This window comes from Anoplopoma fimbria, chromosome 22, assembly GCF_027596085.1.
Source record: "Anoplopoma fimbria isolate UVic2021 breed Golden Eagle Sablefish chromosome 22, Afim_UVic_2022, whole genome shotgun sequence".
NCBI lineage: Eukaryota > Metazoa > Chordata > Actinopteri > Perciformes > Anoplopomatidae > Anoplopoma > Anoplopoma fimbria.
In genome coordinates, this window is record NC_072470.1 from 8,313,574 (window position 1) to 8,340,032 (window position 26,459).

Consider the following 26,459-nt stretch of genomic DNA (forward strand, 5'->3'; position numbering starts at 1 on the left):
TGAGCAGTCAGGGATGAACAATCTACCAAATAGTTGTGTATCTGTATGCAAGTAATTCTAGGCAAAGAATCACACCAAAAGAGCCCAACTAGCTTGCCCAATGTGAGGATCAAACTCACGACTTTCATTTCATGACTCTGATGCAATTCCAAGCTGTGAAAACCCTGACTGATATTTATGAATCTGACCGCAGATAAATAATGGCAAAGATGGATCAAAACACATGCCCCGTGTGAGGGTCGAACTCACGACCTTCAGATTATGAGACTGACGCGCTGCCTACTGCGCCAACGAGGCTCAATACACCCCAAGTGGTCATGATTGAAGGCTAGACGTTCTTTTCATTGACATTCAAGGAATAAGCTTTTACACAAAACATTCAACCGGGTGGAGGAGGTTGTTTCAATTCCAAGCTGAGAAAACCCTGACAAATATTTAAGGATCTGACCGCAGATAAATCATGGCAAAGATGGATCAAAACACATGCCCCGTGTGAGGGTCGAACTCACGACCTTCAGATTATGAGACTGACGCGCTGCCTACTGCGCCAACGAGGCTCAAAATGCACTAAATGGTCATGATTGAAGGCTAGACGTTCTTTTCATTGACATTCAAGGAAGCAGAATTTAACGCAAAAATGTTCAACCAGTTAGTATCTCGAGAGACTGATGAGCAGTCAGGGATGAACAATCTACCAAATAGTTGTGTATCTGTATGCAAGTAATTCTAGGCAAAGAATCACACCAAAAGAGCCCAACTAGCTTGCCCAATGTGAGGATCAAACTCACGACTTTCATTTCATGACTCTGATGCAATTCCAAGCTGTGAAAACCCTGACTGATATTTATGGATCTGACCGCAGATAAATCATGGCAAAGATGGATCAAAACACATGCCCCGTGTGAGGGTCGAACTCACGACCTTCAGATTATGAGACTGACGCGCTGCCTACTGCGCCAACGAGGCTCAATACACCCCAAGTGGTCATGATTGAAGGCTAGATGTTATTTTCATTGACATTCAAGGAATAAACTTAACAGAAAAATGCTCAACCCTTTGATCTTTAGAGAACGAGGCCCAAGGTGTCTTTATTCTGTTTTTCTGGAGTGAAATACAGGGTTTATCAGTTTCTCCTGTTTGCAAACCCAACTCATCATGTGACCATACTGCCATCTAGTGGTCAATTGGTGATAACACAGATATTTGTCAAAGTGACAAGACATAAAAATGCTCAGCCCTTTGGCATCTCTAGAGACTGATGAGCAGTCAGGGATGAACAATCTACCAAATAGTTGTGTATCTGTATGCAAGTAATTCTAGGCAAAGAATCACACCAAAAGAGCCCAACTAGCTTGCCCAATGTGAGGATCAAACTCACGACTTTCATTTCATGACTCTGATGCAATTCCAAGCTGTGAAAACCCTGACTGATATTTATGGATCTGACTGCAGATAAATCATGGCAAAGATGGATCAAAACACATGCCCCGTGTGAGGGTCGAACTCACGACCTTCAGATTATGAGACTGACGCGCTGCCTACTGCGCCAACGAGGCTCAATACACCCCAAGTGGTCATGATTGAAGGCTAGACGTTCTTTTCATTGACATTCAAGGAATAAGCTTTTACAAACAAAACATTCAACCGGGTGGAGGAGGTTGTTTCAATTCCAAGCTGAGAAAACCCTGACAAATATTTAAGGATCTGACCGCAGATAAATCATGGCAAAGATGGATCAAAACACATGCCCCGTGTGAGGGTCGAACTCACGACCTTCAGATTATGAGACTGACGCGCTGCCTACTGCGCCAACGAGGCTCAAAATGCACTAAATGGTCATGATTGAAGGCTAGACGTTCTTTTCATTGACATTCAAGGAATCAGAATTTAACGCAAAAATGTTCAACCAGTTAGTATCTCTAGAGACTGATGAGCAGTCAGGGATGAACAATCTACCAAATAGTTGTGTATCTGTATGCAAGTAATTCTAGGCAAAGAATCACACCAAAAGAGCCCAACTAGCTTGCCCAATGTGAGGATCAAACTCACGACTTTCATTTCATGACTCTGATGCAATTCCAAGCTGTGAAAACCCTGACTGATATTTATGGATCTGACCGCAGATAAATCATGGCAAAGATGGATCAAAACACATGCCCCGTGTGAGGGTCGAACTCACGACCTTCAGATTATGAGACTGACGCGCTGCCTACTGCGCCAACGAGGCTCAATACACCCCAAGTGGTCATGATTGAAGGCTAGACGTTCTTTTCATTGACATTCAAGGAATAAGCTTTTACACAAAACATTCAACCGGGTGGAGGAGGTTGTTTCAATTCCAAGCTGAGAAAACCCTGACAAATATTTAAGGATCTGACCGCAGATAAATCATGGCAAAGATGGATCAAAACACATGCCCCGTGTGAGGGTCGAACTCACGACCTTCAGATTATGAGACTGACGCGCTGCCTACTGCGCCAACGAGGCTCAAAATGCACTAAATGGTCATGATTGAAGGCTAGACGTTCTTTTCATTGACATTCAAGGAATCAGAATTTAACGCAAAAATGCTCAACCAGTTAGTATCTCTAGAGACTGATGAGCAGTCAGGGATGAACAATCTACCAAATAGTTGTGTATCTGTATGCAAGTAATTCTAGGCAAAGAATCACACCAAAAGAGCCCAACTAGCTTGCCCAATGTGAGGATCAAACTCACGACTTTCATTTCATGACTCTGATGCAATTCCAAGCTGTGAAAACCCTGACTGATATTTATGGATCTGACCGCAGATAAATCATGGCAAAGATGGATCAAAACACATGCCCCGTGTGAGGGTCGAACTCACGACCTTCAGATTATGAGACTGACGCGCTGCCTACTGCGCCAACGAGGCTCAATACACCCCAAGTGGTCATGATTGAAGGCTAGACGTTCTTTTCATTGACATTCAAGGAATAAGCTTTTACACAAAACATTCAACCGGGTGGAGGAGGTTGTTTCAATTCCAAGCTGAGAAAACCCTGACAAATATTTAAGGATCTGACCGCAGATAAATCATGGCAAAGATGGATCAAAACACATGCCCCGTGTGAGGGTCGAACTCACGACCTTCAGATTATGAGACTGACGCGCTGCCTACTGCGCCAACGAGGCTCAAAATGCACTAAATGGTCATGATTGAAGGCTAGACGTTCTTTTCATTGACATTCAAGGAAGCAGAATTTAACGCAAAAATGCTCAACCAGTTAGCATCTCTAGAGACTGATGAGCAGTCAGGGATGAACAATCTACCAAATAGTTGTGTATCTGTATGCAAGTAATTCTAGGCAAAGAATCACACCAAAAGAGCCCAACTAGCTTGCCCAATGTGAGGATCAAACTCACGACTTTCATTTCATGACTCTGATGCAATTCCAAGCTGTGAAAACCCTGACTGATATTTATGGATCTGACCGCAGATAAATCATGGCAAAGATGGATCAAAACACATGCCCCGTGTGAGGGTCGAACTCACGACCTTCAGATTATGAGACTGACGCGCTGCCTACTGCGCCAACGAGGCTCAAAACTCACTAAATGGTCATGATTGAAGGCTAGACGTTCTTTTCATTGACATTCAAGGAATCAGAATTTAACGTAAAAATGCTCAGCCCTTTGGCATCTCTAGAGACTGATGAGCAGTCAGGGATGAACAATCTACCAAATAGTTGTGTATCTGTATGCAAGTAATTCTAGGCAAAGAATCACACCAAAAGAGCCCAACTAGCTTGCCCAATGTGAGGATCAAACTCACGACTTTCATTTCATGACTCTGATGCAATTCCAAGCTGTGAAAACCCTGACTGATATTTATGGATCTGACTGCAGATAAATCATGGCAAAGATGGATCAAAACACATGCCCCGTGTGAGGGTCGAACTCACGACCTTCAGATTATGAGACTGACGCGCTGCCTACTGCGCCAATGAGGCTCAATACACCCCAAGTGGTCATGATTGAAGGCTAGACGTTCTTTTCATTGACATTCAAGGAATAAGCTTTTACACAAAACATTCAACCGGGTGGAGGAGGTTGTTTCAATTCCAAGCTGAGAAAACCCTGACAAATATTTAAGGATCTGACCGCGATAAATCATGGCAAAGATGGATCAAAACACATGCCCCGTGTGAGGGTCGAACTCACGACCTTCAGATTATGAGACTGACGCGCTGCCTACTGCGCCAACGAGGCTCAAAATGCACTAAATGGTCATGATTGAAGGCTAGACGTTCTTTTCATTGACATTCAAGGAAGCAGAATTTAACGCAAAAATGTTCAACCAGTTAGTATCTCGAGAGACTGATGAGCAGTCAGGGATGAACAATCTACCAAATAGTTGTGTATCTGTATGCAAGTAATTCTAGGCAAAGAATCACACCAAAAGAGCCCAACTAGCTTGCCCAATGTGAGGATCAAACTCACGACTTTCATTTCATGACTCTGATGCAATTCCAAGCTGTGAAAACCCTGACTGATATTTATGGATCTGACCGCAGATAAATCATGGCAAAGATGGATCAAAACACATGCCCCGTGTGAGGGTCGAACTCACGACCTTCAGATTATGAGACTGACGCGCTGCCTACCGCCAACGAGGCTCAATACACCCCAAGTGGTCATGATTGAAGGCTAGACGTTCTTTTCATTGACATTCAAGGAATAAGCTTTTACACAAAACATTCAACCGGGTGGAGGAGGTTGTTTCAATTCCAAGCTGAGAAAACCCTGACAAATATTTAAGGATCTGACCGCAGATAAATCATGGCAAAGATGGATCAAAACACATGCCCCGTGTGAGGGTCGAACTCACGACCTTCAGATTATGAGACTGACGCGCTGCCTACTGCGCCAACGAGGCTCAAAATGCACTAAATGGTCATGATTGAAGGCTAGACGTTCTTTTCATTGACATTCAAGGAATCAGAATTTAACGCAAAAATGCTCAACCAGTTAGTATCTCTAGAGACTGATGAGCAGTCAGGGATGAACAATCTACCAAATAGTTGTGTATCTGTATGCAAGTAATTCTAGGCAAAGAATCACACCAAAAGAGCCCAACTAGCTTGCCCAATGTGAGGATCAAACTCACGACTTTCATTTCATGACTCTGATGCAATTCCAAGCTGTGAAAACCCTGACTGATATTTATGGATCTGACCGCAGATAAATCATGGCAAAGATGGATCAAAACACATGCCCCGTGTGAGGGTCGAACTCACGACCTTCAGATTATGAGACTGACGCGCTGCCTACTGCGCCAACGAGGCTCAATACACCCCAAGTGGTCATGATTGAAGGCTCAACGTTCTTTTCATTGACATTCAAGGAATGCTTTTACACAAAACATTCATGATTGAAGGCTGAGAAAACCCTGACAAATATTTTCTTTTCATTGACATTCACAAGGAATCACGACCTTCAGATTATGAACTTGCCTAAGGCTCAAAATGCACTAAATGGTCATGATTGAAGGCTAGACGTTCTTTTCATTGACATTCCAGAATTTAACGCAAATGTTCAACCAGTTAGTATCTCTAGAGACTGATGAGCAGTCAGGGATGAACAATCTACCAAATAGTTGTGTATCTGTATGCAAGTAATTCTAGGCAAAGAATCACACCAAAAGAGCCCAACTAGCTTGCCCAATGTGAGGATCAAACTCACGACTTTCATTTCATGACTCTGATGCAATTCCAAGCTGTGAAAACCCTGACTGATATTTATGGATCTGACCGCAGATAAATCATGGCAAAGATGGATCAAAACACATGCCCCGTGTGAGGGTCGAACTCACGACCTTCAGATTATGAGACTGACGCGCTGCCTACTGCGCCAACGAGGCTCAATACACCCCAAGTGGTCATGATTGAAGGCTAGACGTTCTTTTCATTGACATTCAAGGAATAAGCTTTTACACAAAACATTCAACCGGGTGGAGGAGGTTGTTTCAATTCCAAGCTGAGAAAACCCTGACAAATATTTAAGGATCTGACCGCAGATAAATCATGGCAAAGATGGATCAAAACACATGCCCCGTGTGAGGGTCGAACTCACGACCTTCAGATTATGAGACTGACGCGCTGCCTACTGCGCCAACGAGGCTCAAAATGCACTAAATGGTCATGATTGAAGGCTAGACGTTCTTTTCATTGACATTCAAGGAAGCAGAATTTAACGCAAAAATGTTCAACCAGTTAGTATCTCGAGAGACTGATGAGCAGTCAGGGATGAACAATCTACCAAATAGTTGTGTATCTGTATGCAAGTAATTCTAGGCAAAGAATCACACCAAAAGAGCCCAACTAGCTTGCCCAATGTGAGGATCAAACTCACGACTTTCATTTCATGACTCTGATGCAATTCCAAGCTGTGAAAACCCTGACTGATATTTATGGATCTGACCGCAGATAAATCATGGCAAAGATGGATCAAAACACATGCCCCGTGTGAGGGTCGAACTCACGACCTTCAGATTATGAGACTGACGCGCTGCCTACTGCGCCAACGAGGCTCAATACACCCCAAGTGGTCATGATTGAAAGATGTTATTTTCATTGACATTCAAGGAATCAAAACTTAACAGAAAAATGCTCAACCCTTTAGCATCTTTAGAGAACGAGGCCCAAGGTGTCTTTATTCTGTTTTTCTGGAGTGAAATACAGGGTTTATCAGTTTCTCCTGTTTGCAAACCCAACTCATCATGTGACCATACTGCCATCTAGTGGTCAATTGGTGATAACACAGATATTTGTCAAAGTGACAAGACATAAAAATGCTCAGCCCTTTGGCATCTCTAGAGACTGATGAGCAGTCAGGGAGAACAATCTACCAAATAGTTGTGTATCTGTATGCAAGTAATTCTAGGCAAAGAATCACACCAAAAGAGCCCAACTAGCTTGCCCAATGTGAGGATCAAACTCACGACTTTCATTTCATGACTCTGATGCAATTCCAAGCTGTGAAAACCCTGACTGATATTTATGGATCTGACTGCAGATAAATCATGGCAAAGATGGATCAAAACACATGCCCCGTGTGAGGGTCGAACTCACGACCTTCAGATTATGAGACTGACGCGCTGCCTACTGCGCCAACGAGGCTCAATACACCCCAAGTGGTCATGATTGAAGGCTAGACGTTCTTTTCATTGACATTCAAGGAATAAGCTTTTACACAAAACATTCAACCGGGTGGAGGAGGTTGTTTCAATTCCAAGCTGAGAAAACCCTGACAAATATTTAAGGATCTGACCGCAGATAAATCATGGCAAAGATGGATCAAAACACATGCCCCGTGTGAGGGTCGAACTCACGACCTTCAGATTATGAGACTGACGCGCTGCCTACTGCGCCAACGAGGCTCAAAATGCACTAAATGGTCATGATTGAAGGCTAGACGTTCTTTTCATTGACATTCAAGGAAGCAGAATTTAACGCAAAAATGTTCAACCAGTTAGTATCTCTAGAGACTGATGAGCAGTCAGGGATGAACAATCTACCAAATAGTTGTGTATCTGTATGCAAGTAATTCTAGGCAAAGAATCACACCAAAAGAGCCCAACTAGCTTGCCCAATGTGAGGATCAAACTCACGACTTTCATTTCATGACTCTGATGCAATTCCAAGCTGTGAAAACCCTGACTGATATTTATGGATCTGACCGCAGATAAATCATGGCAAAGATGGATCAAAACACATGCCCCGTGTGAGGGTCGAACTCACGACCTTCAGATTATGAGACTGACGCGCTGCCTACTGCGCCAACGAGGCTCAATACACCCCAAGTGGTCATGATTGAAGGCTAGACGTTCTTTTCATTGACATTCAAGGAATAAGCTTTTACACAAAACATTCAACCGGGTGGAGGAGGTTGTTTCAATTCCAAGCTGAGAAAACCCTGACAAATATTTAAGGATCTGACCGCAGATAAATCATGGCAAAGATGGATCAAAACACATGCCCCGTGTGAGGGTCGAACTCACGACCTTCAGATTATGAGACTGACGCGCTGCCTACTGCGCCAACGAGGCTCAAAATGCACTAAATGGTCATGATTGAAGGCTAGACGTTCTTTTCATTGACATTCAAGGAAGCAGAATTTAACGCAAAAATGTTCAACCAGTTAGTATCTCGAGAGACTGATGAGCAGTCAGGGATGAACAATCTACCAAATAGTTGTGTATCTGTATGCAAGTAATTCTAGGCAAAGAATCACACCAAAAGAGCCCAACTAGCTTGCCCAATGTGAGGATCAAACTCACGACTTTCATTTCATGACTCTGATGCAATTCCAAGCTGTGAAAACCCTGACTGATATTTATGGATCTGACCGCAGATAAATCATGGCAAAGATGGATCAAAACACATGCCCCGTGTGAGGGTCGAACTCACGACCTTCAGATTATGAGACTGACGCGCTGCCTACTGCGCCAACGAGGCTCAATACACCCCAAGTGGTCATGATTGAAGGCTAGATGTTATTTTCATTGACATTCAAGGAATCAAAACTTAACAGAAAAATGCTCAACCCTTTAGCATCTTTAGAGAACGAGGCCCAAGGTGTCTTTATTCTGTTTTTCTGGAGTGAAATACAGGGTTTATCAGTTTCTCCTGTTTGCAAACCCAACTCATCATGTGACCATACTGCCATCTAGTGGTCAATTGGTGATAACACAGATATTTGTCAAAGTGACAAGACATAAAAATGCTCAGCCCTTTGGCATCTCTAGAGACTGATGAGCAGTCAGGGAGAACAATCTACCAAATAGTTGTGTATCTGTATGCAAGTAATTCTAGGCAAAGAATCACACCAAAAGAGCCCAACTAGCTTGCCCAATGTGAGGATCAAACTCACGACTTTCATTTCATGACTCTGATGCAATTCCAAGCTGTGAAAACCCTGACTGATATTTATGGATCTGACTGCAGATAAATCATGGCAAAGATGGATCAAAACACATGCCCCGTGTGAGGGTCGAACTCACGACCTTCAGATTATGAGACTGACGCGCTGCCTACTGCGCCAACGAGGCTCAATACACCCCAAGTGGTCATGATTGAAGGCTAGACGTTCTTTTCATTGACATTCAAGGAATAAGCTTTTACACAAAACATTCAACCGGGTGGAGGAGGTTGTTTCAATTCCAAGCTGAGAAAACCCTGACAAATATTTAAGGATCTGACCGCAGATAAATCATGGCAAAGATGGATCAAAACACATGCCCCGTGTGAGGGTCGAACTCACGACCTTCAGATTATGAGACTGACGCGCTGCCTACTGCGCCAACGAGGCTCAAAATGCACTAAATGGTCATGATTGAAGGCTAGACGTTCTTTTCATTGACATTCAAGGAATCAGAATTTAACGCAAAAATGTTCAACCAGTTAGTATCTCGAGAGACTGATGAGCAGTCAGGGATGAACAATCTACCAAATAGTTGTGTATCTGTATGCAAGTAATTCTAGGCAAAGAATCACACCAAAAGAGCCCAACTAGCTTGCCCAATGTGAGGATCAAACTCACGACTTTCATTTCATGACTCTGATGCAATTCCAAGCTGTGAAAACCCTGACTGATATTTATGGATCTGACCGCAGATAAATAATGGCAAAGATGGATCAAAACACATGCCCCGTGTGAGGGTCGAACTCACGACCTTCAGATTATGAGACTGACGCGCTGCCTACTGCGCCAACGAGGCTCAATACACCCCAAGTGGTCATGATTGAAGGCTAGACGTTCTTTTCATTGACATTCAAGGAATAAGCTTTTACACAAAACATTCAACCGGGTGGAGGAGGTTGTTTCAATTCCAAGCTGAGAAAACCCTGACAAATATTTAAGGATCTGACCGCAGATAAATCATGGCAAAGATGGATCAAAACACATGCCCCGTGTGAGGGTCGAACTCACGACCTTCAGATTATGAGACTGACGCGCTGCCTACTGCGCCAACGAGGCTCAAAATGCACTAAATGGTCATGATTGAAGGCTAGACGTTCTTTTCATTGACATTCAAGGAAGCAGAATTTAACGCAAAAATGTTCAACCAGTTAGTATCTCGAGAGACTGATGAGCAGTCAGGGATGAACAATCTACCAAATAGTTGTGTATCTGTATGCAAGTAATTCTAGGCAAAGAATCACACCAAAAGAGCCCAACTAGCTTGCCCAATGTGAGGATCAAACTCACGACTTTCATTTCATGACTCTGATGCAATTCCAAGCTGTGAAAACCCTGACTGATATTTATGGATCTGACCGCAGATAAATCATGGCAAAGATGGATCAAAACACATGCCCCGTGTGAGGGTCGAACTCACGACCTTCAGATTATGAGACTGACGCGCTGCCTACTGCGCCAACGAGGCTCAATACACCCCAAGTGGTCATGATTGAAGGCTAGATGTTATTTTCATTGACATTCAAGGAATCAAAACTTAACAGAAAAATGCTCAACCCTTTAGCATCTTTAGAGAACGAGGCCCAAGGTGTCTTTATTCTGTTTTTCTGGAGTGAAATACAGGGTTTATCAGTTTCTCCTGTTTGCAAACCCAACTCATCATGTGACCATACTGCCATCTAGTGGTCAATTGGTGATAACACAGATATTTGTCAAAGTGACAAGACATAAAAATGCTCAGCCCTTTGGCATCTCTAGAGACTGATGAGCAGTCAGGGAGAACAATCTACCAAATAGTTGTGTATCTGTATGCAAGTAATTCTAGGCAAAGAATCACACCAAAAGAGCCCAACTAGCTTGCCCAATGTGAGGATCAAACTCACGACTTTCATTTCATGACTCTGATGCAATTCCAAGCTGTGAAAACCCTGACTGATATTTATGGATCTGACTGCAGATAAATCATGGCAAAGATGAATCAAAACACATGCCCCGTGTGAGGGTCGAACTCACGACCTTCAGATTATGAGACTGACGCGCTGCCTACTGCGCCAACGAGGCTCAATACACCCCAAGTGGTCATGATTGAAGGCTAGACGTTCTTTTCATTGACATTCAAGGAATAAGCTTTTACACAAAACATTCAACCGGGTGGAGGAGGTTGTTTCAATTCCAAGCTGAGAAAACCCTGACAAATATTTAAGGATCTGACCGCAGATAAATCATGGCAAAGATGGATCAAAACACATGCCCCGTGTGAGGGTCGAACTCACGACCTTCAGATTATGAGACTGACGCGCTGCCTACTGCGCCAACGAGGCTCAAAATGCACTAAATGGTCATGATTGAAGGCTAGACGTTCTTTTCATTGACATTCAAGGAATCAGAATTTAACGCAAAAATGTTCAACCAGTTAGTATCTCGAGAGACTGATGAGCAGTCAGGGATGAACAATCTACCAAATAGTTGTGTATCTGTATGCAAGTAATTCTAGGCAAAGAATCACACCAAAAGAGCCCAACTAGCTTGCCCAATGTGAGGATCAAACTCACGACTTTCATTTCATGACTCTGATGCAATTCCAAGCTGTGAAAACCCTGACTGATATTTATGGATCTGACCGCAGATAAATAATGGCAAAGATGGATCAAAACACATGCCCCGTGTGAGGGTCGAACTCACGACCTTCAGATTATGAGACTGACGCGCTGCCTACTGCGCCAACGAGGCTCAATACACCCCAAGTGGTCATGATTGAAGGCTAGACGTTCTTTTCATTGACATTCAAGGAATAAGCTTTTACACAAAACATTCAACCGGGTGGAGGAGGTTGTTTCAATTCCAAGCTGAGAAAACCCTGACAAATATTTAAGGATCTGACCGCAGATAAATCATGGCAAAGATGGATCAAAACACATGCCCCGTGTGAGGGTCGAACTCACGACCTTCAGATTATGAGACTGACGCGCTGCCTACTGCGCCAACGAGGCTCAAAATGCACTAAATGGTCATGATTGAAGGCTAGACGTTCTTTTCATTGACATTCAAGGAAGCAGAATTTAACGCAAAAATGTTCAACCAGTTAGTATCTCGAGAGACGATGAGCAGTCAGGGATGAACAATCTACCAAATAGTTGTGTATCTGTATGCAAGTAATTCTAGGCAAAGAATCACACCAAAAGAGCCCAACTAGCTTGCCCAATGTGAGGATCAAACTCACGACTTTCATTTCATGACTCTGATGCAATTCCAAGCTGTGAAAACCCTGACTGATATTTATGGATCTGACCGCAGATAAATCATGGCAAAGATGGATCAAAACACATGCCCCGTGTGAGGGTCGAACTCACGACCTTCAGATTATGAGACTGACGCGCTGCCTACTGCGCCAACGAGGCTCAAAATGCACTAAATGGTCATGATTGAAGGCTAGACGTTCTTTTCATTGACATTCAAGGAATCAGAATTTAACGCAAAAATGCTCAACCAGTTAGCATCTCTAGAGACTGATGAGCAGTCAGGGATGAACAATCTACCAAATAGTTGTGTATCTGTATGCAAGTAATTCTAGGCAAAGAATCACACCAAAAGAGCCCAACTAGCTTGCCCAATGTGAGGATCAAACTCACGACTTTCATTTCATGACTCTGATGCAATTCCAAGCTGTGAAAACCCTGACTGATATTTATGGATCTGACCGCAGATAAATAATGGCAAAGATGGATCAAAACACATGCCCCGTGTGAGGGTCGAACTCACGACCTTCAGATTATGAGACTGACGCGCTGCCTACTGCGCCAACGAGGCTCAATACACCCCAAGTGGTCATGATTGAAGGCTAGACGTTCTTTTCATTGACATTCAAGGAATAAGCTTTTACACAAAACATTCAACCGGGTGGAGGAGGTTGTTTCAATTCCAAGCTGAGAAAACCCTGACAAATATTTAAGGATCTGACCGCAGATAAATCATGGCAAAGATGGATCAAAACACATGCCCCGTGTGAGGGTCGAACTCACGACCTTCAGATTATGAGACTGACGCGCTGCCTACTGCGCCAACGAGGCTCAAAATGCACTAAATGGTCATGATTGAAGGCTAGACGTTCTTTTCATTGACATTCAAGGAAGCAGAATTTAACGCAAAAATGTTCAACCAGTTAGTATCTCGAGAGACTGATGAGCAGTCAGGGATGAACAATCTACCAAATAGTTGTGTATCTGTATGCAAGTAATTCTAGGCAAAGAATCACACCAAAAGAGCCCAACTAGCTTGCCCAATGTGAGGATCAAACTCACGACTTTCATTTCATGACTCTGATGCAATTCCAAGCTGTGAAAACCCTGACTGATATTTATGGATCTGACCGCAGATAAATCATGGCAAAGATGGATCAAAACACATGCCCCGTGTGAGGGTCGAACTCACGACCTTCAGATTATGAGACTGACGCGCTGCCTACTGCGCCAACGAGGCTCAATACACCCCAAGTGGTCATGATTGAAGGCTAGACGTTCTTTTCATTGACATTCAAGGAATAAGCTTTTACACAAAACATTCAACCGGGTGGAGGAGGTTGTTTCAATTCCAAGCTGAGAAAACCCTGACAAATATTTAAGGATCTGACCGCAGATAAATCATGGCAAAGATGGATCAAAACACATGCCCCGTGTGAGGGTCGAACTCACGACCTTCAGATTATGAGACTGACGCGCTGCCTACTGCGCCAACGAGGCTCAAAATGCACTAAATGGTCATGATTGAAGGCTAGACGTTCTTTTCATTGACATTCAAGGAAGCAGAATTTAACGCAAAAATGTTCAACCAGTTAGTATCTCGAGAGACTGATGAGCAGTCAGGGATGAACAATCTACCAAATAGTTGTGTATCTGTATGCAAGTAATTCTAGGCAAAGAATCACACCAAAAGAGCCCAACTAGCTTGCCCAATGTGAGGATCAAACTCACGACTTTCATTTCATGACTCTGATGCAATTCCAAGCTGTGAAAACCCTGACTGATATTTATGGATCTGACCGCAGATAAATCATGGCAAAGATGGATCAAAACACATGCCCCGTGTGAGGGTCGAACTCACGACCTTCAGATTATGAGACTGACGCGCTGCCTACTGCGCCAACGAGGCTCAATACACCCCAAGTGGTCATGATTGAAGGCTAGATGTTATTTTCATTGACATTCAAGGAATCAAAACTTAACAGAAAAATGCTCAACCCTTTAGCATCTTTAGAGAACGAGGCCCAAGGTGTCTTTATTCTGTTTTTCTGGAGTGAAATACAGGGTTTATCAGTTTCTCCTGTTTGCAAACCCAACTCATCATGTGACCATACTGCCATCTAGTGGTCAATTGGTGATAACACAGATATTTGTCAAAGTGACAAGACATAAAAATGCTCAGCCCTTTGGCATCTCTAGAGACTGATGAGCAGTCAGGGAGAACAATCTACCAAATAGTTGTGTATCTGTATGCAAGTAATTCTAGGCAAAGAATCACACCAAAAGAGCCCAACTAGCTTGCCCAATGTGAGGATCAAACTCACGACTTTCATTTCATGACTCTGATGCAATTCCAAGCTGTGAAAACCCTGACTGATATTTATGGATCTGACTGCAGATAAATCATGGCAAAGATGAATCAAAACACATGCCCCGTGTGAGGGTCGAACTCACGACCTTCAGATTATGAGACTGACGCGCTGCCTACTGCGCCAACGAGGCTCAATACACCCCAAGTGGTCATGATTGAAGGCTAGACGTTCTTTTCATTGACATTCAAGGAATAAGCTTTTACACAAAACATTCAACCGGGTGGAGGAGGTTGTTTCAATTCCAAGCTGAGAAAACCCTGACAAATATTTAAGGATCTGACCGCAGATAAATCATGGCAAAGATGGATCAAAACACATGCCCCGTGTGAGGGTCGAACTCACGACCTTCAGATTATGAGACTGACGCGCTGCCTACTGCGCCAACGAGGCTCAAAATGCACTAAATGGTCATGATTGAAGGCTAGACGTTCTTTTCATTGACATTCAAGGAATCAGAATTTAACGCAAAAATGTTCAACCAGTTAGTATCTCTAGAGACTGATGAGCAGTCAGGGATGAACAATCTACCAAATAGTTGTGTATCTGTATGCAAGTAATTCTAGGCAAAGAATCACACCAAAAGAGCCCAACTAGCTTGCCCAATGTGAGGATCAAACTCACGACTTTCATTTCATGACTCTGATGCAATTCCAAGCTGTGAAAACCCTGACTGATATTTATGGATCTGACCGCAGATAAATCATGGCAAAGATGGATCAAAACACATGCCCCGTGTGAGGGTCGAACTCACGACCTTCAGATTATGAGACTGACGCGCTGCCTACTGCGCCAACGAGGCTCAATACACCCCAAGTGGTCATGATTGAAGGCTAGACGTTCTTTTCATTGACATTCAAGGAATAAGCTTTTACACAAAACATTCAACCGGGTGGAGGAGGTTGTTTCAATTCCAAGCTGAGAAAACCCTGACAAATATTTAAGGATCTGACCGCAGATAAATCATGGCAAAGATGGATCAAAACACATGCCCCGTGTGAGGGTCGAACTCACGACCTTCAGATTATGAGACTGACGCGCTGCCTACTGCGCCAACGAGGCTCAAAATGCACTAAATGGTCATGATTGAAGGCTAGACGTTCTTTTCATTGACATTCAAGGAATCAGAATTTAACGCAAAAATGTTCAACCAGTTAGTATCTCGAGAGACTGATGAGCAGTCAGGGATGAACAATCTACCAAATAGTTGTGTATCTGTATGCAAGTAATTCTAGGCAAAGAATCACACCAAAAGAGCCCAACTAGCTTGCCCAATGTGAGGATCAAACTCACGACTTTCATTTCATGACTCTGATGCAATTCCAAGCTGTGAAAACCCTGACTGATATTTATGGATCTGACCGCAGATAAATCATGGCAAAGATGGATCAAAACACATGCCCCGTGTGAGGGTCGAACTCACGACCTTCAGATTATGAGACTGACGCGCTGCCTACTGCGCCAACGAGGCTCAAAATGCACTAAATGGTCATGATTGAAGGCTAGACTTTCTTTTCATTGACATTCAAGGAATGAATTTAACGCAAAAATCAACCAGTTAGCATCTCTAGAGACTGATGAGCAGTCAGGGATGAACAATCTACCAAATAGTTGTGTATCTGTATGCAAGTAATTCTAGGCAAAGAATCACACCAAAAGAGCCCAACTAGCTTGCCCAATGTGAGGATCAAACTCACGACTTTCATTTCATGACTCTGATGCAATTCCAAGCTGTGAAAACCCTGACTGATATTTATGGATCTGACCGCAGATAAATCATGGCAAAGATGGATCAAAACACATGCCCCGTGTGAGGGTCGAACTCACGACCTTCAGATTATGAGACTGACGCGCTGCCTACTGCGCCAACGAGGCTCAAACACCCCAAGTGGTCATGATTGAAGGCTAGATGTTATTTTCATTGACATTCAAGGAATCAAAACTTAACAGAAAAATGCTCAACCCTTTAGCATCTTTAGAGAACGAGGTGTCTTTATTCTGTTTTTCTGGAGTGAAATACAGGGTTTATCAGTTTCTCCTGTTTGCAAACCCAACTCATCATGTGACCATACTGCCATCTAGTGGTCAATTGGTGATAACACAGATATTTGTCAAAGTGACAAGACATAAAAATGCTCAGCCCTTTGGCATCTCTAGAGACTGATGAGCAGTCAGGGATGAACAATCTACCAAATAGTTGTGTATCTGTATGCAAGTAATTCTAGGCAAAGAATCACACCAAAAGAGCCCAACTAGCTTGCCCAATGTGAGGATCAAACTCACGACTTTCATTTCATGACTCTGATGCAATTCCAAGCTGTGAAAACCCTGACTGATATTTATGGATCTGACTGCAGATAAATCATGGCAAAGATGAATCAAAACACATGCCCCGTGTGAGGGTCGAACTCACGACCTTCAGATTATGAGACTGACGCGCTGCCTACTGCGCCAACGAGGCTCAATACACCCCAAGTGGTCATGATTGAAGGCTAGACGTTCTTTTCATTGACATTCAAGGAATAAGCTTTTACACAAAACATTCAACCGGGTGGAGGAGGTTGTTTCAATTCCAAGCTGAGAAAACCCTGACAAATATTTAAGGATCTGACCGCAGATAAATCATGGCAAAGATGGATCAAAACACATGCCCCGTGTGAGGGTCGAACTCACGACCTTCAGATTATGAGACTGACGCGCTGCCTACTGCGCCAACGAGGCTCAAAATGCACTAAATGGTCATGATTGAAGGCTAGACGTTCTTTTCATTGACATTCAAGGAATCAGAATTTAACGCAAAAATGTTCAACCAGTTAGTATCTCGAGAGACTGATGAGCAGTCAGGGATGAACAATCTACCAAATAGTTGTGTATCTGTATGCAAGTAATTCTAGGCAAAGAATCACACCAAAAGAGCCCAACTAGCTTGCCCAATGTGAGGATCAAACTCACGACTTTCATTTCATGACTCTGATGCAATTCCAAGCTGTGAAAACCCTGACTGATATTTATGGATCTGACCGCAGATAAATCATGGCAAAGATGGATCAAAACACATGCCCCGTGTGAGGGTCGAACTCACGACCTTCAGATTATGAGACTGACGCGCTGCCTACTGCGCCAACGAGGCTCAATACACCCCAAGTGGTCATGATTGAAGGCTAGACGTTCTTTTCATTGACATTCAAGGAATAAGCTTTTACACAAAACATTCAACCGGGTGGAGGAGGTTGTTTCAATTCCAAGCTGAGAAAACCCTGACAAATATTTAAGGATCTGACCGCAGATAAATCATGGCAAAGATGGATCAAAACACATGCCCCGTGTGAGGGTCGAACTCACGACCTTCAGATTATGAGACTTGCCTACTGCGCCAACGAGGCTCAAAATGCACTAAATGGTCATGATTGAAGGCTAGACGTTCTTTTCATTGACATTCAAGGAATCAGAATTTAACGCAAAAATGCTCAACAGTTAGTATCTCTAGAGACTGATGAGCAGTCAGGGATGAACAATCTACCAAATAGTTGTGTATCTGTATGCAAGTAATTCTAGGCAAAGAATCACACCAAAAGAGCCCAACTAGCTTGCCCAATGTGAGGATCAAACTCACGACTTTCATTTCATGACTCTGATGCAATTCCAAGCTGTGAAAACCCTGACTGATATTTATGGATCTGACCGCAGATAAATCATGGCAAAGATGGATCAAAACACATGCCCCGTGTGAGGGTCGAACTCACGACCTTCAGATTATGAGACTGACGCGCTGCCTACTGCGCCAACGAGGCTCAATACACCCCAAGTGGTCATGATTGAAGGCTAGACGTTCTTTTCATTGACATTCAAGGAATAAGCTTTTACACAAAACATTCAACCGGGTGGAGGAGGTTGTTTCAATTCCAAGCTGAGAAAACCCTGACAAATATTTAAGGATCTGACCGCAGATAAATCATGGCAAAGATGGATCAAAACACATGCCCCGTGTGAGGGTCGAACTCACGACCTTCAGATTATGAGACTGACGCGCTGCCTACTGCGCCAACGAGGCTCAAAATGCACTAAATGGTCATGATTGAAGGCTAGACGTTCTTTTCATTGACATTCAAGGAATCAGAATTTAACGCAAAAATGTTCAACCAGTTAGTATCTCGAGAGACTGATGAGCAGTCAGGGATGAACAATCTACCAAATAGTTGTGTATCTGTATGCAAGTAATTCTAGGCAAAGAATCACACCAAAAGAGCCCAACTAGCTTGCCCAATGTGAGGATCAAACTCACGACTTTCATTTCATGACTCTGATGCAATTCCAAGCTGTGAAAACCCTGACTGATATTTATGGATCTGACCGCAGATAAATCATGGCAAAGATGGATCAAAACACATGCCCCGTGTGAGGGTCGAACTCACGACCTTCAGATTATGAGACTGACGCGCTGCCTACTGCGCCAACGAGGCTCAATACACCCAAGTGGTCATGATTGAAGGCTAGACGTTCTTTTCATTGACATTCAAGGAATAAGCTTTTACACAAAACATTCAACCGGGTGGAGGAGGTTGTTTCAATTCCAAGCTGAGAAAACCCTGACAAATATTTAAGGATCTGACCGCAGATAAATCATGGCAAAGATGGATCAAAACACATGCCCCGTGTGAGGGTCGAACTCACGACCTTCAGATTATGAGACTGACGCGCTGCCTACTGCGCCAACGAGGCTCAAAATGCACTAAATGGTCATGATTGAAGGCTAGACGTTCTTTTCATTGACATTCAAGGAATCAGAATTTAACGCAAAAATGCTCAACCAGTTAGTATCTCTAGAGACTGATGAGCAGTCAGGGATGAACAATCTACCAAATAGTTGTGTATCTGTATGCAAGTAATTCTAGGCAAAGAATCACACCAAAAGAGCCCAACTAGCTTGCCCAATGTGAGGATCAAACTCACGACTTTCATTTCATGACTCTGATGCAATTCCAAGCTGTGAAAACCCTGACTGATATTTATGGATCTGACCGCAGATAAATAATGGCAAAGATGGATCAAAACACATGCCCCGTGTGAGGGTCGAACTCACGACCTTCAGATTATGAGACTGACGCGCTGCCTACTGCGCCAACGAGGCTCAATACACCCCAAGTGGTCATGATTGAAGGCTAGACGTTCTTTTCATTGACATTCAAGGAATAAGCTTTTACACAAAACATTCAACCGGGTGGAGGAGGTTGTTTCAATTCCAAGCTGAGAAAACCCTGACAAATATTTAAGGATCTGACCGCAGATAAATCATGGCAAAGATGGATCAAAACACATGCCCCGTGTGAGGGTCGAACTCACGACCTTCAGATTATGAGACTGACGCGCTGCCTACTGCGCCAACGAGGCTCAAAATGCACTAAATGGTCATGATTGAAGGCTAGACGTTCTTTTCATTGACATTCAAGGAAGCAGAATTTAACGCAAAAATGTTCAACCAGTTAGTATCTCGAGAGACTGATGAGCAGTCAGGGATGAACAATCTACCAAATAGTTGTGTATCTGTATGCAAGTAATTCTAGGCAAAGAATCACACCAAAAGAGCCCAACTAGCTTGCCCAATGTGAGGATCAAACTCACGACTTTCATTTCATGACTCTGATGCAATTCCAAGCTGTGAAAACCCTGACTGATATTTATGGATCTGACCGCAGATAAATCATGGCAAAGATGGATCAAAACACATGCCCCGTGTGAGGGTCGAACTCACGACCTTCAGATTATGAGACTGACGCGCTGCCTACTGCGCCAACGAGGCTCAATACACCCCAAGTGGTCATGATTGAAGGCTAGACGTTCTTTTCATTGACATTCAAGGAATAAGCTTTTACACAAAACATTCAACCGGGTGGAGGAGGTTGTTTCAATTCCAAGCTGAGAAAACCCTGACAAATATTTAAGGATCTGACCGCAGATAAATCATGGCAAAGATGGATCAAAACACATGCCCCGTGTGAGGGTCGAACTCACGACCTTCAGATTATGAGACTGACGCGCTGCCTACTGCGCCAACGAGGCTCAAAATGCACTAAATGGTCATGATTGAAGGCTAGACGTTCTTTTCATTGACATTCAAGGAAGCAGAATTTAACGCAAAAATGTTCAACCAGTTAGTATCTCGAGAGACTGATGAGCAGTCAGGGATGAACAATCTACCAAATAGTTGTGTATCTGTATGCAAGTAATTCTAGGCAAAGAATCACACCAAAAGAGCCCAACTAGCTTGCCCAATGTGAGGATCAAACTCACGACTTTCATTTCATGACTCTGATGCAATTCCAAGCTGTGAAAACCCTGACTGATATTTATGGATCTGACCGCAGATAAATCATGGCAAAGATGGATCAAAACACATGCCCCGTGTGAGGGTCGAACTCACGACCTTCAGATTATGAGACTGACGCGCTGCCTACTGCGCCAACGAGGCTCAAATGCACTAAATGGTCATGATTGAAGGCTAGACGTTCTTTTCATTGACATTCAAGGAATCAGAATTTAACGCAAAAATGCTCAACCAGTTAGCATCTCTAGAGACTGATGAGCAGTCAGGGATGAACAATCTACCAAATAGTTGTGTATCTGTATGCAAGTAATTCTAGGCAAAGAATCACACCAAAAGAGCCCAACTAGCTTGCCCAATGTGAGGATCAAACTCACGACTTTCATTTCATGACTCTGATGCAATTCCAAGCTGTGAAAACCCTGACTGATATTTATGGATCTGACCGCAGATAAATCATGGCAAAGATGGATCAAAACACATGCCCCGTGTGAGGGTCGAACTCACGACCTTCAGATTATGAGACTGACGCGCTGCCTACTGCGCCAACGAGGCTCAATACACCCCAAGTGGTCATGATTGAAGGCTAGACGTTCTTTTCATTGACATTCAAGGAATAAGCTTTTACACAAAACATTCAACCGGGTGGAGGAGGTTGTTTCAATTCCAAGCTGAGAAAACCCTGACAAATATTTAAGGATCTGACCGCAGATAAATCATGGCAAAGATGGATCAAAACACATGCCCCGTGTGAGGGTCGAACTCACGACCTTCAGATTATGAGACTGACGCGCTGCCTACTGCGCCAACGAGGCTCAAAATGCACTAAATGGTCATGATTGAAGGCTAGACGTTCTTTTCATTGACATTCAAGGAATTCTGCAGAATTTAACCTGTTTGCAAACCCAACTCATCAAAATGTTCAACCAGTTGACAAGACATAAAAATATCTCAGCCCTTTGGCATCTCTAGAGACTGATGAGCAGTCAGGGATGAACAATCTACCAAATAGTTGTGTATCTGTATGCAAGTAATTCTAGGCAAAGAATCACACCAAAAGAGCCCAACTAGCTTGCCCAATGTGAGGATCAAACTCACGACTTTCATTTCATGACTCTGATGCAATTCCAAGCTGTGAAAACCCTGACTGATATTTATGGATCTGACCGCAGATAAATCATGGCAAAGATGGATCAAAACACATGCCCCGTGTGAGGGTCGAACTCACGACCTTCAGATTATGAGACTGACGCGCTGCCTACTGCGCCAACGAGGCTCAATACACCCCAAGTGGTCATGATTGAAGGCTAGACGTTCTTTTCATTGACATTCAAGGAATAAGCTTTTACACAAAACATTCAACCGGGTGGAGGAGGTTGTTTCAATTCCAAGCTGAGAAAACCCTGACAAATATTTAAGGATCTGACCGCAGATAAATCATGGCAAAGATGGATCAAAACACATGCCCCGTGTGAGGGTCGAACTCACGACCTTCAGATTATGAGACTGAGCTGCCTACTGCGCCAACGAGGCTCAAAATGCACTAAATGGTCATGATTGAAGGCTAGACGTTCTTTTCATTGACATTCAAGGAAGCAGAATTTAACGCAAAAATGTTCAACCAGTTAGTATCTCTAGAGACTGATGAGCAGTCAGGGATGAACAATCTACCAAATAGTTGTGTATCTGTATGCAAGTAATTCTAGGCAAAGAATCACACCAAAAGAGCCCAACTAGCTTGCCCAATGTGAGGATCAAACTCACGACTTTCATTTCATGACTGATGCAATTCCAAGCTGTGAAAACCCTGACTGATATTTATGAATCTGACCGCAGATAAATAATGGCAAAGATGGATCAAAACACATGCCCCGTGTGAGGGTCGAACTCACGACCTTCAGATTATGAGACTGACGCGCTGCCTACTGCGCCAACGAGGCTCAATACACCCCAAGTGGTCATGATTGAAGGCTAGATGTTATTTTCATTGACATTCAAGGAATCAAACTTAACAGAAAAATGCTCAACCCTTTAGCATCTTTAGAGAACGAGGCCCAAGGTGTCTTTATTCTGTTTTTCTGGAGTGAAATACAGGGTTTATCAGTTTCTCCTGTTTGCAAACCCAACTCATCATGTGACCATACTGCCATCTAGTGGTCAATTGGTGATAACACAGATATTTGTCAAAGTGACAAGACATAAAAATGCTCAGCCCTTTGGCATCTCTAGAGACTGATGAGCAGTCAGGGAGAACAATCTACCAAATAGTTGTGTATCTGTATGCAAGTAATTCTAGGCAAAGAATCACACCAAAAGAGCCCAACTAGCTTGCCCAATGTGAGGATCAAACTCACGACTTTCATTTCATGACTCTGATGCAATTCCAAGCTGTGAAAACCCTGACTGATATTTATGGATCTGACTGCAGATAAATCATGGCAAAGATGAATCAAAACACATGCCCCGTGTGAGGGTCGAACTCACGACCTTCAGATTATGAGACTGACGCGCTGCCTACTGCGCCAACGAGGCTCAAAATCCCTAAATGGTCATGATTGAAGGCTAGACGTTCTTTTCATTGACATTCAAGGAATAAGCTTTTACACAAAACATTCAACCGGGTGGAGGAGGTTGTTTCAATTCCAAGCTGAGAAAACCCTGACAAATATTTAAGGATCTGACCGCAGATAAATCATGGCAAAGATGGATCAAAACAGATGCCCCGTGTGAGGGTCGAACTCACGACCTTCAGATTATGAGACTGACGCGCTGCCTACTGCGCCAACGAGGCTCAAAATGCACTAAATGGTCATGATTGAAGGCTAGACGTTCTTTTCATTGACATTCAAGGAATAAGAATTTAACGCAAAAATGTTCAACCAGTTAGTATCTCTAGAGACTGATGAGCAGTCAGGGATGAACAATCTACCAAATAGTTGTGTATCTGTATGCAAGTAATTCTAGGCAAAGAATCACACCAAAAGAGCCCAACTAGCTTGCCCAATGTGAGGATCAAACTCACGACTTTCATTTCATGACTCTGATGCAATTCCAAGCTGTGAAAACCCTGACTGATATTTATGGATCTGACCGCAGATAAATCATGGCAAAGATGGATCAAAACACATGCCCCGTGTGAGGGTCGAACTCACGACCTTCAGATTATGAGACTGACGCGCTGCCTACTGCGCCAACGAGGCTCAATACACCCCAAGTGGTCATGATTGAAGGCTAGATGTTATTTTCATTGACATTCAAGGAATCAAAACTTAACAGAAAAATGCTCAACCCTTTAGCATCTTTAGAGAACGAGGCCCAAGGTGTCTTTATTCTGTTTTTCTGGAGTGAAATACAGGGTTTATCAGTTTCTCCTGTTTGCAAACCCAACTCATCATGTGACCATACTGCCATCTAGTGGTCAATTGGTGATAACACAGATATTTGTCAAAGTGACAAGACATAAAAATGCTCAGCCCTTTGGCATCTCTAGAGACTGATGAGCAGTCAGGGAGAACAATCTACCAAATAGTTGTGTATCTGTATGCAAGTAATTCTAGGCAAAGAATCACACCAAAAGAGCCCAACTAGCTTGCCCAATGTGAGGATCAAACTCACGACTTTCATTTCATGACTCTGATGCAATTCCAAGCTGTGAAAACCCTGACTGATATTTATGGATCTGACTGCAGATAAATCATGGCAAAGATGAATCAAAACACATGCCCCGTGTGAGGGTCGAACTCACGACCTTCAGATTATGAGACTGACGCGCTGCCTACTGCGCCAACGAGGCTCAATACACCCCAAGTGGTCATGATTGAAGGCTAGACGTTCTTTTCATTGACATTCAAGGAATAAGCTTTTACACAAAACATTCAACCGGGTGGAGGAGGTTGTTTCAATTCCAAGCTGAGAAAACCCTGACAAATATTTAAGGATCTGACCGCAGATAAATCATGGCAAAGATGGATCAAAACACATGCCCCGTGTGAGGGTCGAACTCACGACCTTCAGATTTGAGATGAGACTGACGCGCTGCCTACTGCGCCAACGAGGCTCAAAATGCACTAAATGGTCATGATTGAAGGCTAGAATTTCTTTTCATTGACATTCAAGGAATAAGAATTTAACGCAAAAATGTTCAACCAGTTAGTATCTCGAGAGACTGATGAGCAGTCAGGGATGAACAATCTACCAAATAGTTGTGTATCTGTATGCAAGTAATTCTAGGCAAAGAATCACACCAAAAGAGCCCAACCAGCTTGCCCAATGTGAGGATCGAACTCACGACTTTCATTTCATGACTCTGATGCAATTCCAAGCTGTGAAAACCCTGACTGATATTTATGGATCTGACCGCAGATAAATCATGGCAAAGATGGATCAAAACACATGCCCCGTGTGAGGGTCGAACTCACGACCTTCAGATTATGAGACTGACGCGCTGCCTACTTCGCCAACGAGGCTCAAAATGCACTAAATGGTCATGATTGAAGGCTAGACTTTCTTTTCATTGACATTCAAGGAATAAGAATTTAACGCAAAAATGTTCAACCAGTTAGTATCTCGAGAGACTGATGAGCAGTCAGGGATGAACAATCTACCAAATAGTTGTGTATCTGTATGCAAGTAATTCTTGGCAAAGAATCACACCAAAAGAGCCCAACCAGCTTGCCCAATGTGAGGATCGAACTCACGACTTTCATTTCATGACTCTGATGCAATTCCAAGCTGTGAAAACCCTGACTGATATTTATGGATCTGACCGCAGATAAATCATGGCAAAGATGGATCAAAACACATGCCCCGTGTGAGGGTCGAACTCACGACCTTCAGATTATGAGACTGACGCGCTGCCTACTGCGCCAACGAGGCTCAATACACCCCAAGTGGTCATGATTGAAGGCTAGATGTTATTTTCATTGACATTCAAGGAATCAAAACTTAACAGAAAAATGCTCAACCCTTTAGCATCTTTAGAGAACGAGGCCCAAGGTGTCTTTATTCTGTTTTTCTGGAGTGAAATACAGGGTTTATCAGTTTCTCCTGTTTGCAAACCCAACTCATCATGTGACCATACTGCCATCTAGTGGTCAATTGGTGATAACACAGATATTTGTCAAAGTGACAAGACATAAAAATGCTCAGCCCTTTGGCATCTCTAGAGACTGATGAGCAGTCAGGGATGAACAATCTACCAAATAGTTGTGTATCTGTATGCAAGTAATTCTAGGCAAAGAATCACACCAAAAGAGCCCAACTAGCTTGCCCAATGTGAGGATCAAACTCACGACTTTCATTTCATGACTCTGATGCAATTCCAAGCTGTGAAAACCCTGACTGATATTTATGGATCTGACTGCAGATAAATCATGGCAAAGATGGATCAAAACACATGCCCCGTGTGAGGGTCGAACTCACGACCTTCAGATTATGAGACTGACGCGCTGCCTACTGCGCCAACGAGGCTCAATACACCCCAAGTGGTCATGATTGAAGGCTAGACGTTCTTTTCATTGACATTCAAGGAATAAGCTTTTACACAAAACATTCAACCGGGTGGAGGAGGTTGTTTCAATTCCAAGCTGAGAA

At 43.3% G+C, this 26,459-nt stretch overlaps 64 non-coding genes across 64 annotated transcripts; all 64 read right to left on the bottom strand.

Annotated features, from left to right (window-relative positions):
* Window positions 1–224: 224 nt before the first annotated feature.
* Window positions 225–297, bottom strand: trnam-cau (transfer RNA methionine (anticodon CAU)). The gene has a single exon. It is a non-coding gene; the product is annotated as a tRNA-Met (tRNA).
* A 187-nt stretch (window positions 298–484) lies between these two features.
* trnam-cau (transfer RNA methionine (anticodon CAU)) lies at window positions 485–557 on the bottom strand. Its single transcript has one exon. It is a non-coding gene; the product is annotated as a tRNA-Met (tRNA).
* A 336-nt stretch (window positions 558–893) lies between these two features.
* Window positions 894–966, bottom strand: trnam-cau (transfer RNA methionine (anticodon CAU)). The gene has a single exon. It is a non-coding gene; the product is annotated as a tRNA-Met (tRNA).
* Window positions 967–1,483: 517 nt separating this feature from the next.
* On the bottom strand, window positions 1,484–1,556 carry trnam-cau (transfer RNA methionine (anticodon CAU)). Its single transcript has one exon. It is a non-coding gene; the product is annotated as a tRNA-Met (tRNA).
* Window positions 1,557–1,745: 189 nt separating this feature from the next.
* trnam-cau (transfer RNA methionine (anticodon CAU)) lies at window positions 1,746–1,818 on the bottom strand. Its single transcript has one exon. It is a non-coding gene; the product is annotated as a tRNA-Met (tRNA).
* A 336-nt stretch (window positions 1,819–2,154) lies between these two features.
* trnam-cau (transfer RNA methionine (anticodon CAU)) lies at window positions 2,155–2,227 on the bottom strand. Its single transcript has one exon. It is a non-coding gene; the product is annotated as a tRNA-Met (tRNA).
* Window positions 2,228–2,414: 187 nt separating this feature from the next.
* trnam-cau (transfer RNA methionine (anticodon CAU)) lies at window positions 2,415–2,487 on the bottom strand. Its single transcript has one exon. It is a non-coding gene; the product is annotated as a tRNA-Met (tRNA).
* A 336-nt stretch (window positions 2,488–2,823) lies between these two features.
* On the bottom strand, window positions 2,824–2,896 carry trnam-cau (transfer RNA methionine (anticodon CAU)). The gene has a single exon. It is a non-coding gene; the product is annotated as a tRNA-Met (tRNA).
* A 187-nt stretch (window positions 2,897–3,083) lies between these two features.
* Window positions 3,084–3,156, bottom strand: trnam-cau (transfer RNA methionine (anticodon CAU)). The gene has a single exon. It is a non-coding gene; the product is annotated as a tRNA-Met (tRNA).
* A 336-nt stretch (window positions 3,157–3,492) lies between these two features.
* trnam-cau (transfer RNA methionine (anticodon CAU)) lies at window positions 3,493–3,565 on the bottom strand. The gene has a single exon. It is a non-coding gene; the product is annotated as a tRNA-Met (tRNA).
* A 595-nt stretch (window positions 3,566–4,160) lies between these two features.
* trnam-cau (transfer RNA methionine (anticodon CAU)) lies at window positions 4,161–4,233 on the bottom strand. The gene has a single exon. It is a non-coding gene; the product is annotated as a tRNA-Met (tRNA).
* Window positions 4,234–4,827: 594 nt separating this feature from the next.
* On the bottom strand, window positions 4,828–4,900 carry trnam-cau (transfer RNA methionine (anticodon CAU)). The gene has a single exon. It is a non-coding gene; the product is annotated as a tRNA-Met (tRNA).
* A 336-nt stretch (window positions 4,901–5,236) lies between these two features.
* trnam-cau (transfer RNA methionine (anticodon CAU)) lies at window positions 5,237–5,309 on the bottom strand. Its single transcript has one exon. It is a non-coding gene; the product is annotated as a tRNA-Met (tRNA).
* Window positions 5,310–5,811: 502 nt separating this feature from the next.
* Window positions 5,812–5,884, bottom strand: trnam-cau (transfer RNA methionine (anticodon CAU)). Its single transcript has one exon. It is a non-coding gene; the product is annotated as a tRNA-Met (tRNA).
* Window positions 5,885–6,071: 187 nt separating this feature from the next.
* Window positions 6,072–6,144, bottom strand: trnam-cau (transfer RNA methionine (anticodon CAU)). The gene has a single exon. It is a non-coding gene; the product is annotated as a tRNA-Met (tRNA).
* A 336-nt stretch (window positions 6,145–6,480) lies between these two features.
* Window positions 6,481–6,553, bottom strand: trnam-cau (transfer RNA methionine (anticodon CAU)). The gene has a single exon. It is a non-coding gene; the product is annotated as a tRNA-Met (tRNA).
* A 516-nt stretch (window positions 6,554–7,069) lies between these two features.
* On the bottom strand, window positions 7,070–7,142 carry trnam-cau (transfer RNA methionine (anticodon CAU)). Its single transcript has one exon. It is a non-coding gene; the product is annotated as a tRNA-Met (tRNA).
* Window positions 7,143–7,329: 187 nt separating this feature from the next.
* trnam-cau (transfer RNA methionine (anticodon CAU)) lies at window positions 7,330–7,402 on the bottom strand. The gene has a single exon. It is a non-coding gene; the product is annotated as a tRNA-Met (tRNA).
* A 336-nt stretch (window positions 7,403–7,738) lies between these two features.
* Window positions 7,739–7,811, bottom strand: trnam-cau (transfer RNA methionine (anticodon CAU)). The gene has a single exon. It is a non-coding gene; the product is annotated as a tRNA-Met (tRNA).
* A 187-nt stretch (window positions 7,812–7,998) lies between these two features.
* trnam-cau (transfer RNA methionine (anticodon CAU)) lies at window positions 7,999–8,071 on the bottom strand. Its single transcript has one exon. It is a non-coding gene; the product is annotated as a tRNA-Met (tRNA).
* A 336-nt stretch (window positions 8,072–8,407) lies between these two features.
* trnam-cau (transfer RNA methionine (anticodon CAU)) lies at window positions 8,408–8,480 on the bottom strand. Its single transcript has one exon. It is a non-coding gene; the product is annotated as a tRNA-Met (tRNA).
* A 520-nt stretch (window positions 8,481–9,000) lies between these two features.
* trnam-cau (transfer RNA methionine (anticodon CAU)) lies at window positions 9,001–9,073 on the bottom strand. The gene has a single exon. It is a non-coding gene; the product is annotated as a tRNA-Met (tRNA).
* A 187-nt stretch (window positions 9,074–9,260) lies between these two features.
* On the bottom strand, window positions 9,261–9,333 carry trnam-cau (transfer RNA methionine (anticodon CAU)). Its single transcript has one exon. It is a non-coding gene; the product is annotated as a tRNA-Met (tRNA).
* Window positions 9,334–9,669: 336 nt separating this feature from the next.
* On the bottom strand, window positions 9,670–9,742 carry trnam-cau (transfer RNA methionine (anticodon CAU)). The gene has a single exon. It is a non-coding gene; the product is annotated as a tRNA-Met (tRNA).
* A 187-nt stretch (window positions 9,743–9,929) lies between these two features.
* trnam-cau (transfer RNA methionine (anticodon CAU)) lies at window positions 9,930–10,002 on the bottom strand. Its single transcript has one exon. It is a non-coding gene; the product is annotated as a tRNA-Met (tRNA).
* A 336-nt stretch (window positions 10,003–10,338) lies between these two features.
* Window positions 10,339–10,411, bottom strand: trnam-cau (transfer RNA methionine (anticodon CAU)). Its single transcript has one exon. It is a non-coding gene; the product is annotated as a tRNA-Met (tRNA).
* Window positions 10,412–10,931: 520 nt separating this feature from the next.
* On the bottom strand, window positions 10,932–11,004 carry trnam-cau (transfer RNA methionine (anticodon CAU)). Its single transcript has one exon. It is a non-coding gene; the product is annotated as a tRNA-Met (tRNA).
* Window positions 11,005–11,191: 187 nt separating this feature from the next.
* Window positions 11,192–11,264, bottom strand: trnam-cau (transfer RNA methionine (anticodon CAU)). Its single transcript has one exon. It is a non-coding gene; the product is annotated as a tRNA-Met (tRNA).
* Window positions 11,265–11,600: 336 nt separating this feature from the next.
* Window positions 11,601–11,673, bottom strand: trnam-cau (transfer RNA methionine (anticodon CAU)). The gene has a single exon. It is a non-coding gene; the product is annotated as a tRNA-Met (tRNA).
* Window positions 11,674–11,860: 187 nt separating this feature from the next.
* On the bottom strand, window positions 11,861–11,933 carry trnam-cau (transfer RNA methionine (anticodon CAU)). Its single transcript has one exon. It is a non-coding gene; the product is annotated as a tRNA-Met (tRNA).
* A 335-nt stretch (window positions 11,934–12,268) lies between these two features.
* On the bottom strand, window positions 12,269–12,341 carry trnam-cau (transfer RNA methionine (anticodon CAU)). Its single transcript has one exon. It is a non-coding gene; the product is annotated as a tRNA-Met (tRNA).
* Window positions 12,342–12,677: 336 nt separating this feature from the next.
* On the bottom strand, window positions 12,678–12,750 carry trnam-cau (transfer RNA methionine (anticodon CAU)). Its single transcript has one exon. It is a non-coding gene; the product is annotated as a tRNA-Met (tRNA).
* A 187-nt stretch (window positions 12,751–12,937) lies between these two features.
* On the bottom strand, window positions 12,938–13,010 carry trnam-cau (transfer RNA methionine (anticodon CAU)). The gene has a single exon. It is a non-coding gene; the product is annotated as a tRNA-Met (tRNA).
* Window positions 13,011–13,346: 336 nt separating this feature from the next.
* On the bottom strand, window positions 13,347–13,419 carry trnam-cau (transfer RNA methionine (anticodon CAU)). The gene has a single exon. It is a non-coding gene; the product is annotated as a tRNA-Met (tRNA).
* Window positions 13,420–13,606: 187 nt separating this feature from the next.
* trnam-cau (transfer RNA methionine (anticodon CAU)) lies at window positions 13,607–13,679 on the bottom strand. Its single transcript has one exon. It is a non-coding gene; the product is annotated as a tRNA-Met (tRNA).
* Window positions 13,680–14,015: 336 nt separating this feature from the next.
* trnam-cau (transfer RNA methionine (anticodon CAU)) lies at window positions 14,016–14,088 on the bottom strand. The gene has a single exon. It is a non-coding gene; the product is annotated as a tRNA-Met (tRNA).
* A 520-nt stretch (window positions 14,089–14,608) lies between these two features.
* Window positions 14,609–14,681, bottom strand: trnam-cau (transfer RNA methionine (anticodon CAU)). Its single transcript has one exon. It is a non-coding gene; the product is annotated as a tRNA-Met (tRNA).
* A 187-nt stretch (window positions 14,682–14,868) lies between these two features.
* On the bottom strand, window positions 14,869–14,941 carry trnam-cau (transfer RNA methionine (anticodon CAU)). The gene has a single exon. It is a non-coding gene; the product is annotated as a tRNA-Met (tRNA).
* Window positions 14,942–15,277: 336 nt separating this feature from the next.
* On the bottom strand, window positions 15,278–15,350 carry trnam-cau (transfer RNA methionine (anticodon CAU)). Its single transcript has one exon. It is a non-coding gene; the product is annotated as a tRNA-Met (tRNA).
* A 187-nt stretch (window positions 15,351–15,537) lies between these two features.
* trnam-cau (transfer RNA methionine (anticodon CAU)) lies at window positions 15,538–15,610 on the bottom strand. The gene has a single exon. It is a non-coding gene; the product is annotated as a tRNA-Met (tRNA).
* A 336-nt stretch (window positions 15,611–15,946) lies between these two features.
* Window positions 15,947–16,019, bottom strand: trnam-cau (transfer RNA methionine (anticodon CAU)). Its single transcript has one exon. It is a non-coding gene; the product is annotated as a tRNA-Met (tRNA).
* Window positions 16,020–16,350: 331 nt separating this feature from the next.
* On the bottom strand, window positions 16,351–16,423 carry trnam-cau (transfer RNA methionine (anticodon CAU)). Its single transcript has one exon. It is a non-coding gene; the product is annotated as a tRNA-Met (tRNA).
* A 513-nt stretch (window positions 16,424–16,936) lies between these two features.
* On the bottom strand, window positions 16,937–17,009 carry trnam-cau (transfer RNA methionine (anticodon CAU)). Its single transcript has one exon. It is a non-coding gene; the product is annotated as a tRNA-Met (tRNA).
* Window positions 17,010–17,196: 187 nt separating this feature from the next.
* Window positions 17,197–17,269, bottom strand: trnam-cau (transfer RNA methionine (anticodon CAU)). The gene has a single exon. It is a non-coding gene; the product is annotated as a tRNA-Met (tRNA).
* Window positions 17,270–17,605: 336 nt separating this feature from the next.
* Window positions 17,606–17,678, bottom strand: trnam-cau (transfer RNA methionine (anticodon CAU)). Its single transcript has one exon. It is a non-coding gene; the product is annotated as a tRNA-Met (tRNA).
* A 588-nt stretch (window positions 17,679–18,266) lies between these two features.
* trnam-cau (transfer RNA methionine (anticodon CAU)) lies at window positions 18,267–18,339 on the bottom strand. Its single transcript has one exon. It is a non-coding gene; the product is annotated as a tRNA-Met (tRNA).
* A 187-nt stretch (window positions 18,340–18,526) lies between these two features.
* Window positions 18,527–18,599, bottom strand: trnam-cau (transfer RNA methionine (anticodon CAU)). Its single transcript has one exon. It is a non-coding gene; the product is annotated as a tRNA-Met (tRNA).
* A 336-nt stretch (window positions 18,600–18,935) lies between these two features.
* trnam-cau (transfer RNA methionine (anticodon CAU)) lies at window positions 18,936–19,008 on the bottom strand. Its single transcript has one exon. It is a non-coding gene; the product is annotated as a tRNA-Met (tRNA).
* Window positions 19,009–19,194: 186 nt separating this feature from the next.
* trnam-cau (transfer RNA methionine (anticodon CAU)) lies at window positions 19,195–19,267 on the bottom strand. Its single transcript has one exon. It is a non-coding gene; the product is annotated as a tRNA-Met (tRNA).
* A 336-nt stretch (window positions 19,268–19,603) lies between these two features.
* On the bottom strand, window positions 19,604–19,676 carry trnam-cau (transfer RNA methionine (anticodon CAU)). The gene has a single exon. It is a non-coding gene; the product is annotated as a tRNA-Met (tRNA).
* Window positions 19,677–19,863: 187 nt separating this feature from the next.
* On the bottom strand, window positions 19,864–19,936 carry trnam-cau (transfer RNA methionine (anticodon CAU)). The gene has a single exon. It is a non-coding gene; the product is annotated as a tRNA-Met (tRNA).
* Window positions 19,937–20,272: 336 nt separating this feature from the next.
* Window positions 20,273–20,345, bottom strand: trnam-cau (transfer RNA methionine (anticodon CAU)). The gene has a single exon. It is a non-coding gene; the product is annotated as a tRNA-Met (tRNA).
* A 187-nt stretch (window positions 20,346–20,532) lies between these two features.
* On the bottom strand, window positions 20,533–20,605 carry trnam-cau (transfer RNA methionine (anticodon CAU)). Its single transcript has one exon. It is a non-coding gene; the product is annotated as a tRNA-Met (tRNA).
* A 336-nt stretch (window positions 20,606–20,941) lies between these two features.
* Window positions 20,942–21,014, bottom strand: trnam-cau (transfer RNA methionine (anticodon CAU)). The gene has a single exon. It is a non-coding gene; the product is annotated as a tRNA-Met (tRNA).
* A 335-nt stretch (window positions 21,015–21,349) lies between these two features.
* trnam-cau (transfer RNA methionine (anticodon CAU)) lies at window positions 21,350–21,422 on the bottom strand. The gene has a single exon. It is a non-coding gene; the product is annotated as a tRNA-Met (tRNA).
* A 187-nt stretch (window positions 21,423–21,609) lies between these two features.
* Window positions 21,610–21,682, bottom strand: trnam-cau (transfer RNA methionine (anticodon CAU)). Its single transcript has one exon. It is a non-coding gene; the product is annotated as a tRNA-Met (tRNA).
* A 388-nt stretch (window positions 21,683–22,070) lies between these two features.
* Window positions 22,071–22,143, bottom strand: trnam-cau (transfer RNA methionine (anticodon CAU)). The gene has a single exon. It is a non-coding gene; the product is annotated as a tRNA-Met (tRNA).
* Window positions 22,144–22,734: 591 nt separating this feature from the next.
* Window positions 22,735–22,807, bottom strand: trnam-cau (transfer RNA methionine (anticodon CAU)). Its single transcript has one exon. It is a non-coding gene; the product is annotated as a tRNA-Met (tRNA).
* Window positions 22,808–23,326: 519 nt separating this feature from the next.
* Window positions 23,327–23,399, bottom strand: trnam-cau (transfer RNA methionine (anticodon CAU)). The gene has a single exon. It is a non-coding gene; the product is annotated as a tRNA-Met (tRNA).
* A 186-nt stretch (window positions 23,400–23,585) lies between these two features.
* Window positions 23,586–23,658, bottom strand: trnam-cau (transfer RNA methionine (anticodon CAU)). The gene has a single exon. It is a non-coding gene; the product is annotated as a tRNA-Met (tRNA).
* A 336-nt stretch (window positions 23,659–23,994) lies between these two features.
* trnam-cau (transfer RNA methionine (anticodon CAU)) lies at window positions 23,995–24,067 on the bottom strand. The gene has a single exon. It is a non-coding gene; the product is annotated as a tRNA-Met (tRNA).
* A 520-nt stretch (window positions 24,068–24,587) lies between these two features.
* On the bottom strand, window positions 24,588–24,660 carry trnam-cau (transfer RNA methionine (anticodon CAU)). Its single transcript has one exon. It is a non-coding gene; the product is annotated as a tRNA-Met (tRNA).
* Window positions 24,661–25,669: 1,009 nt separating this feature from the next.
* On the bottom strand, window positions 25,670–25,742 carry trnam-cau (transfer RNA methionine (anticodon CAU)). The gene has a single exon. It is a non-coding gene; the product is annotated as a tRNA-Met (tRNA).
* Window positions 25,743–26,263: 521 nt separating this feature from the next.
* trnam-cau (transfer RNA methionine (anticodon CAU)) lies at window positions 26,264–26,336 on the bottom strand. Its single transcript has one exon. It is a non-coding gene; the product is annotated as a tRNA-Met (tRNA).
* Between the last annotated feature and the right edge of the window lie 123 nt (window positions 26,337–26,459).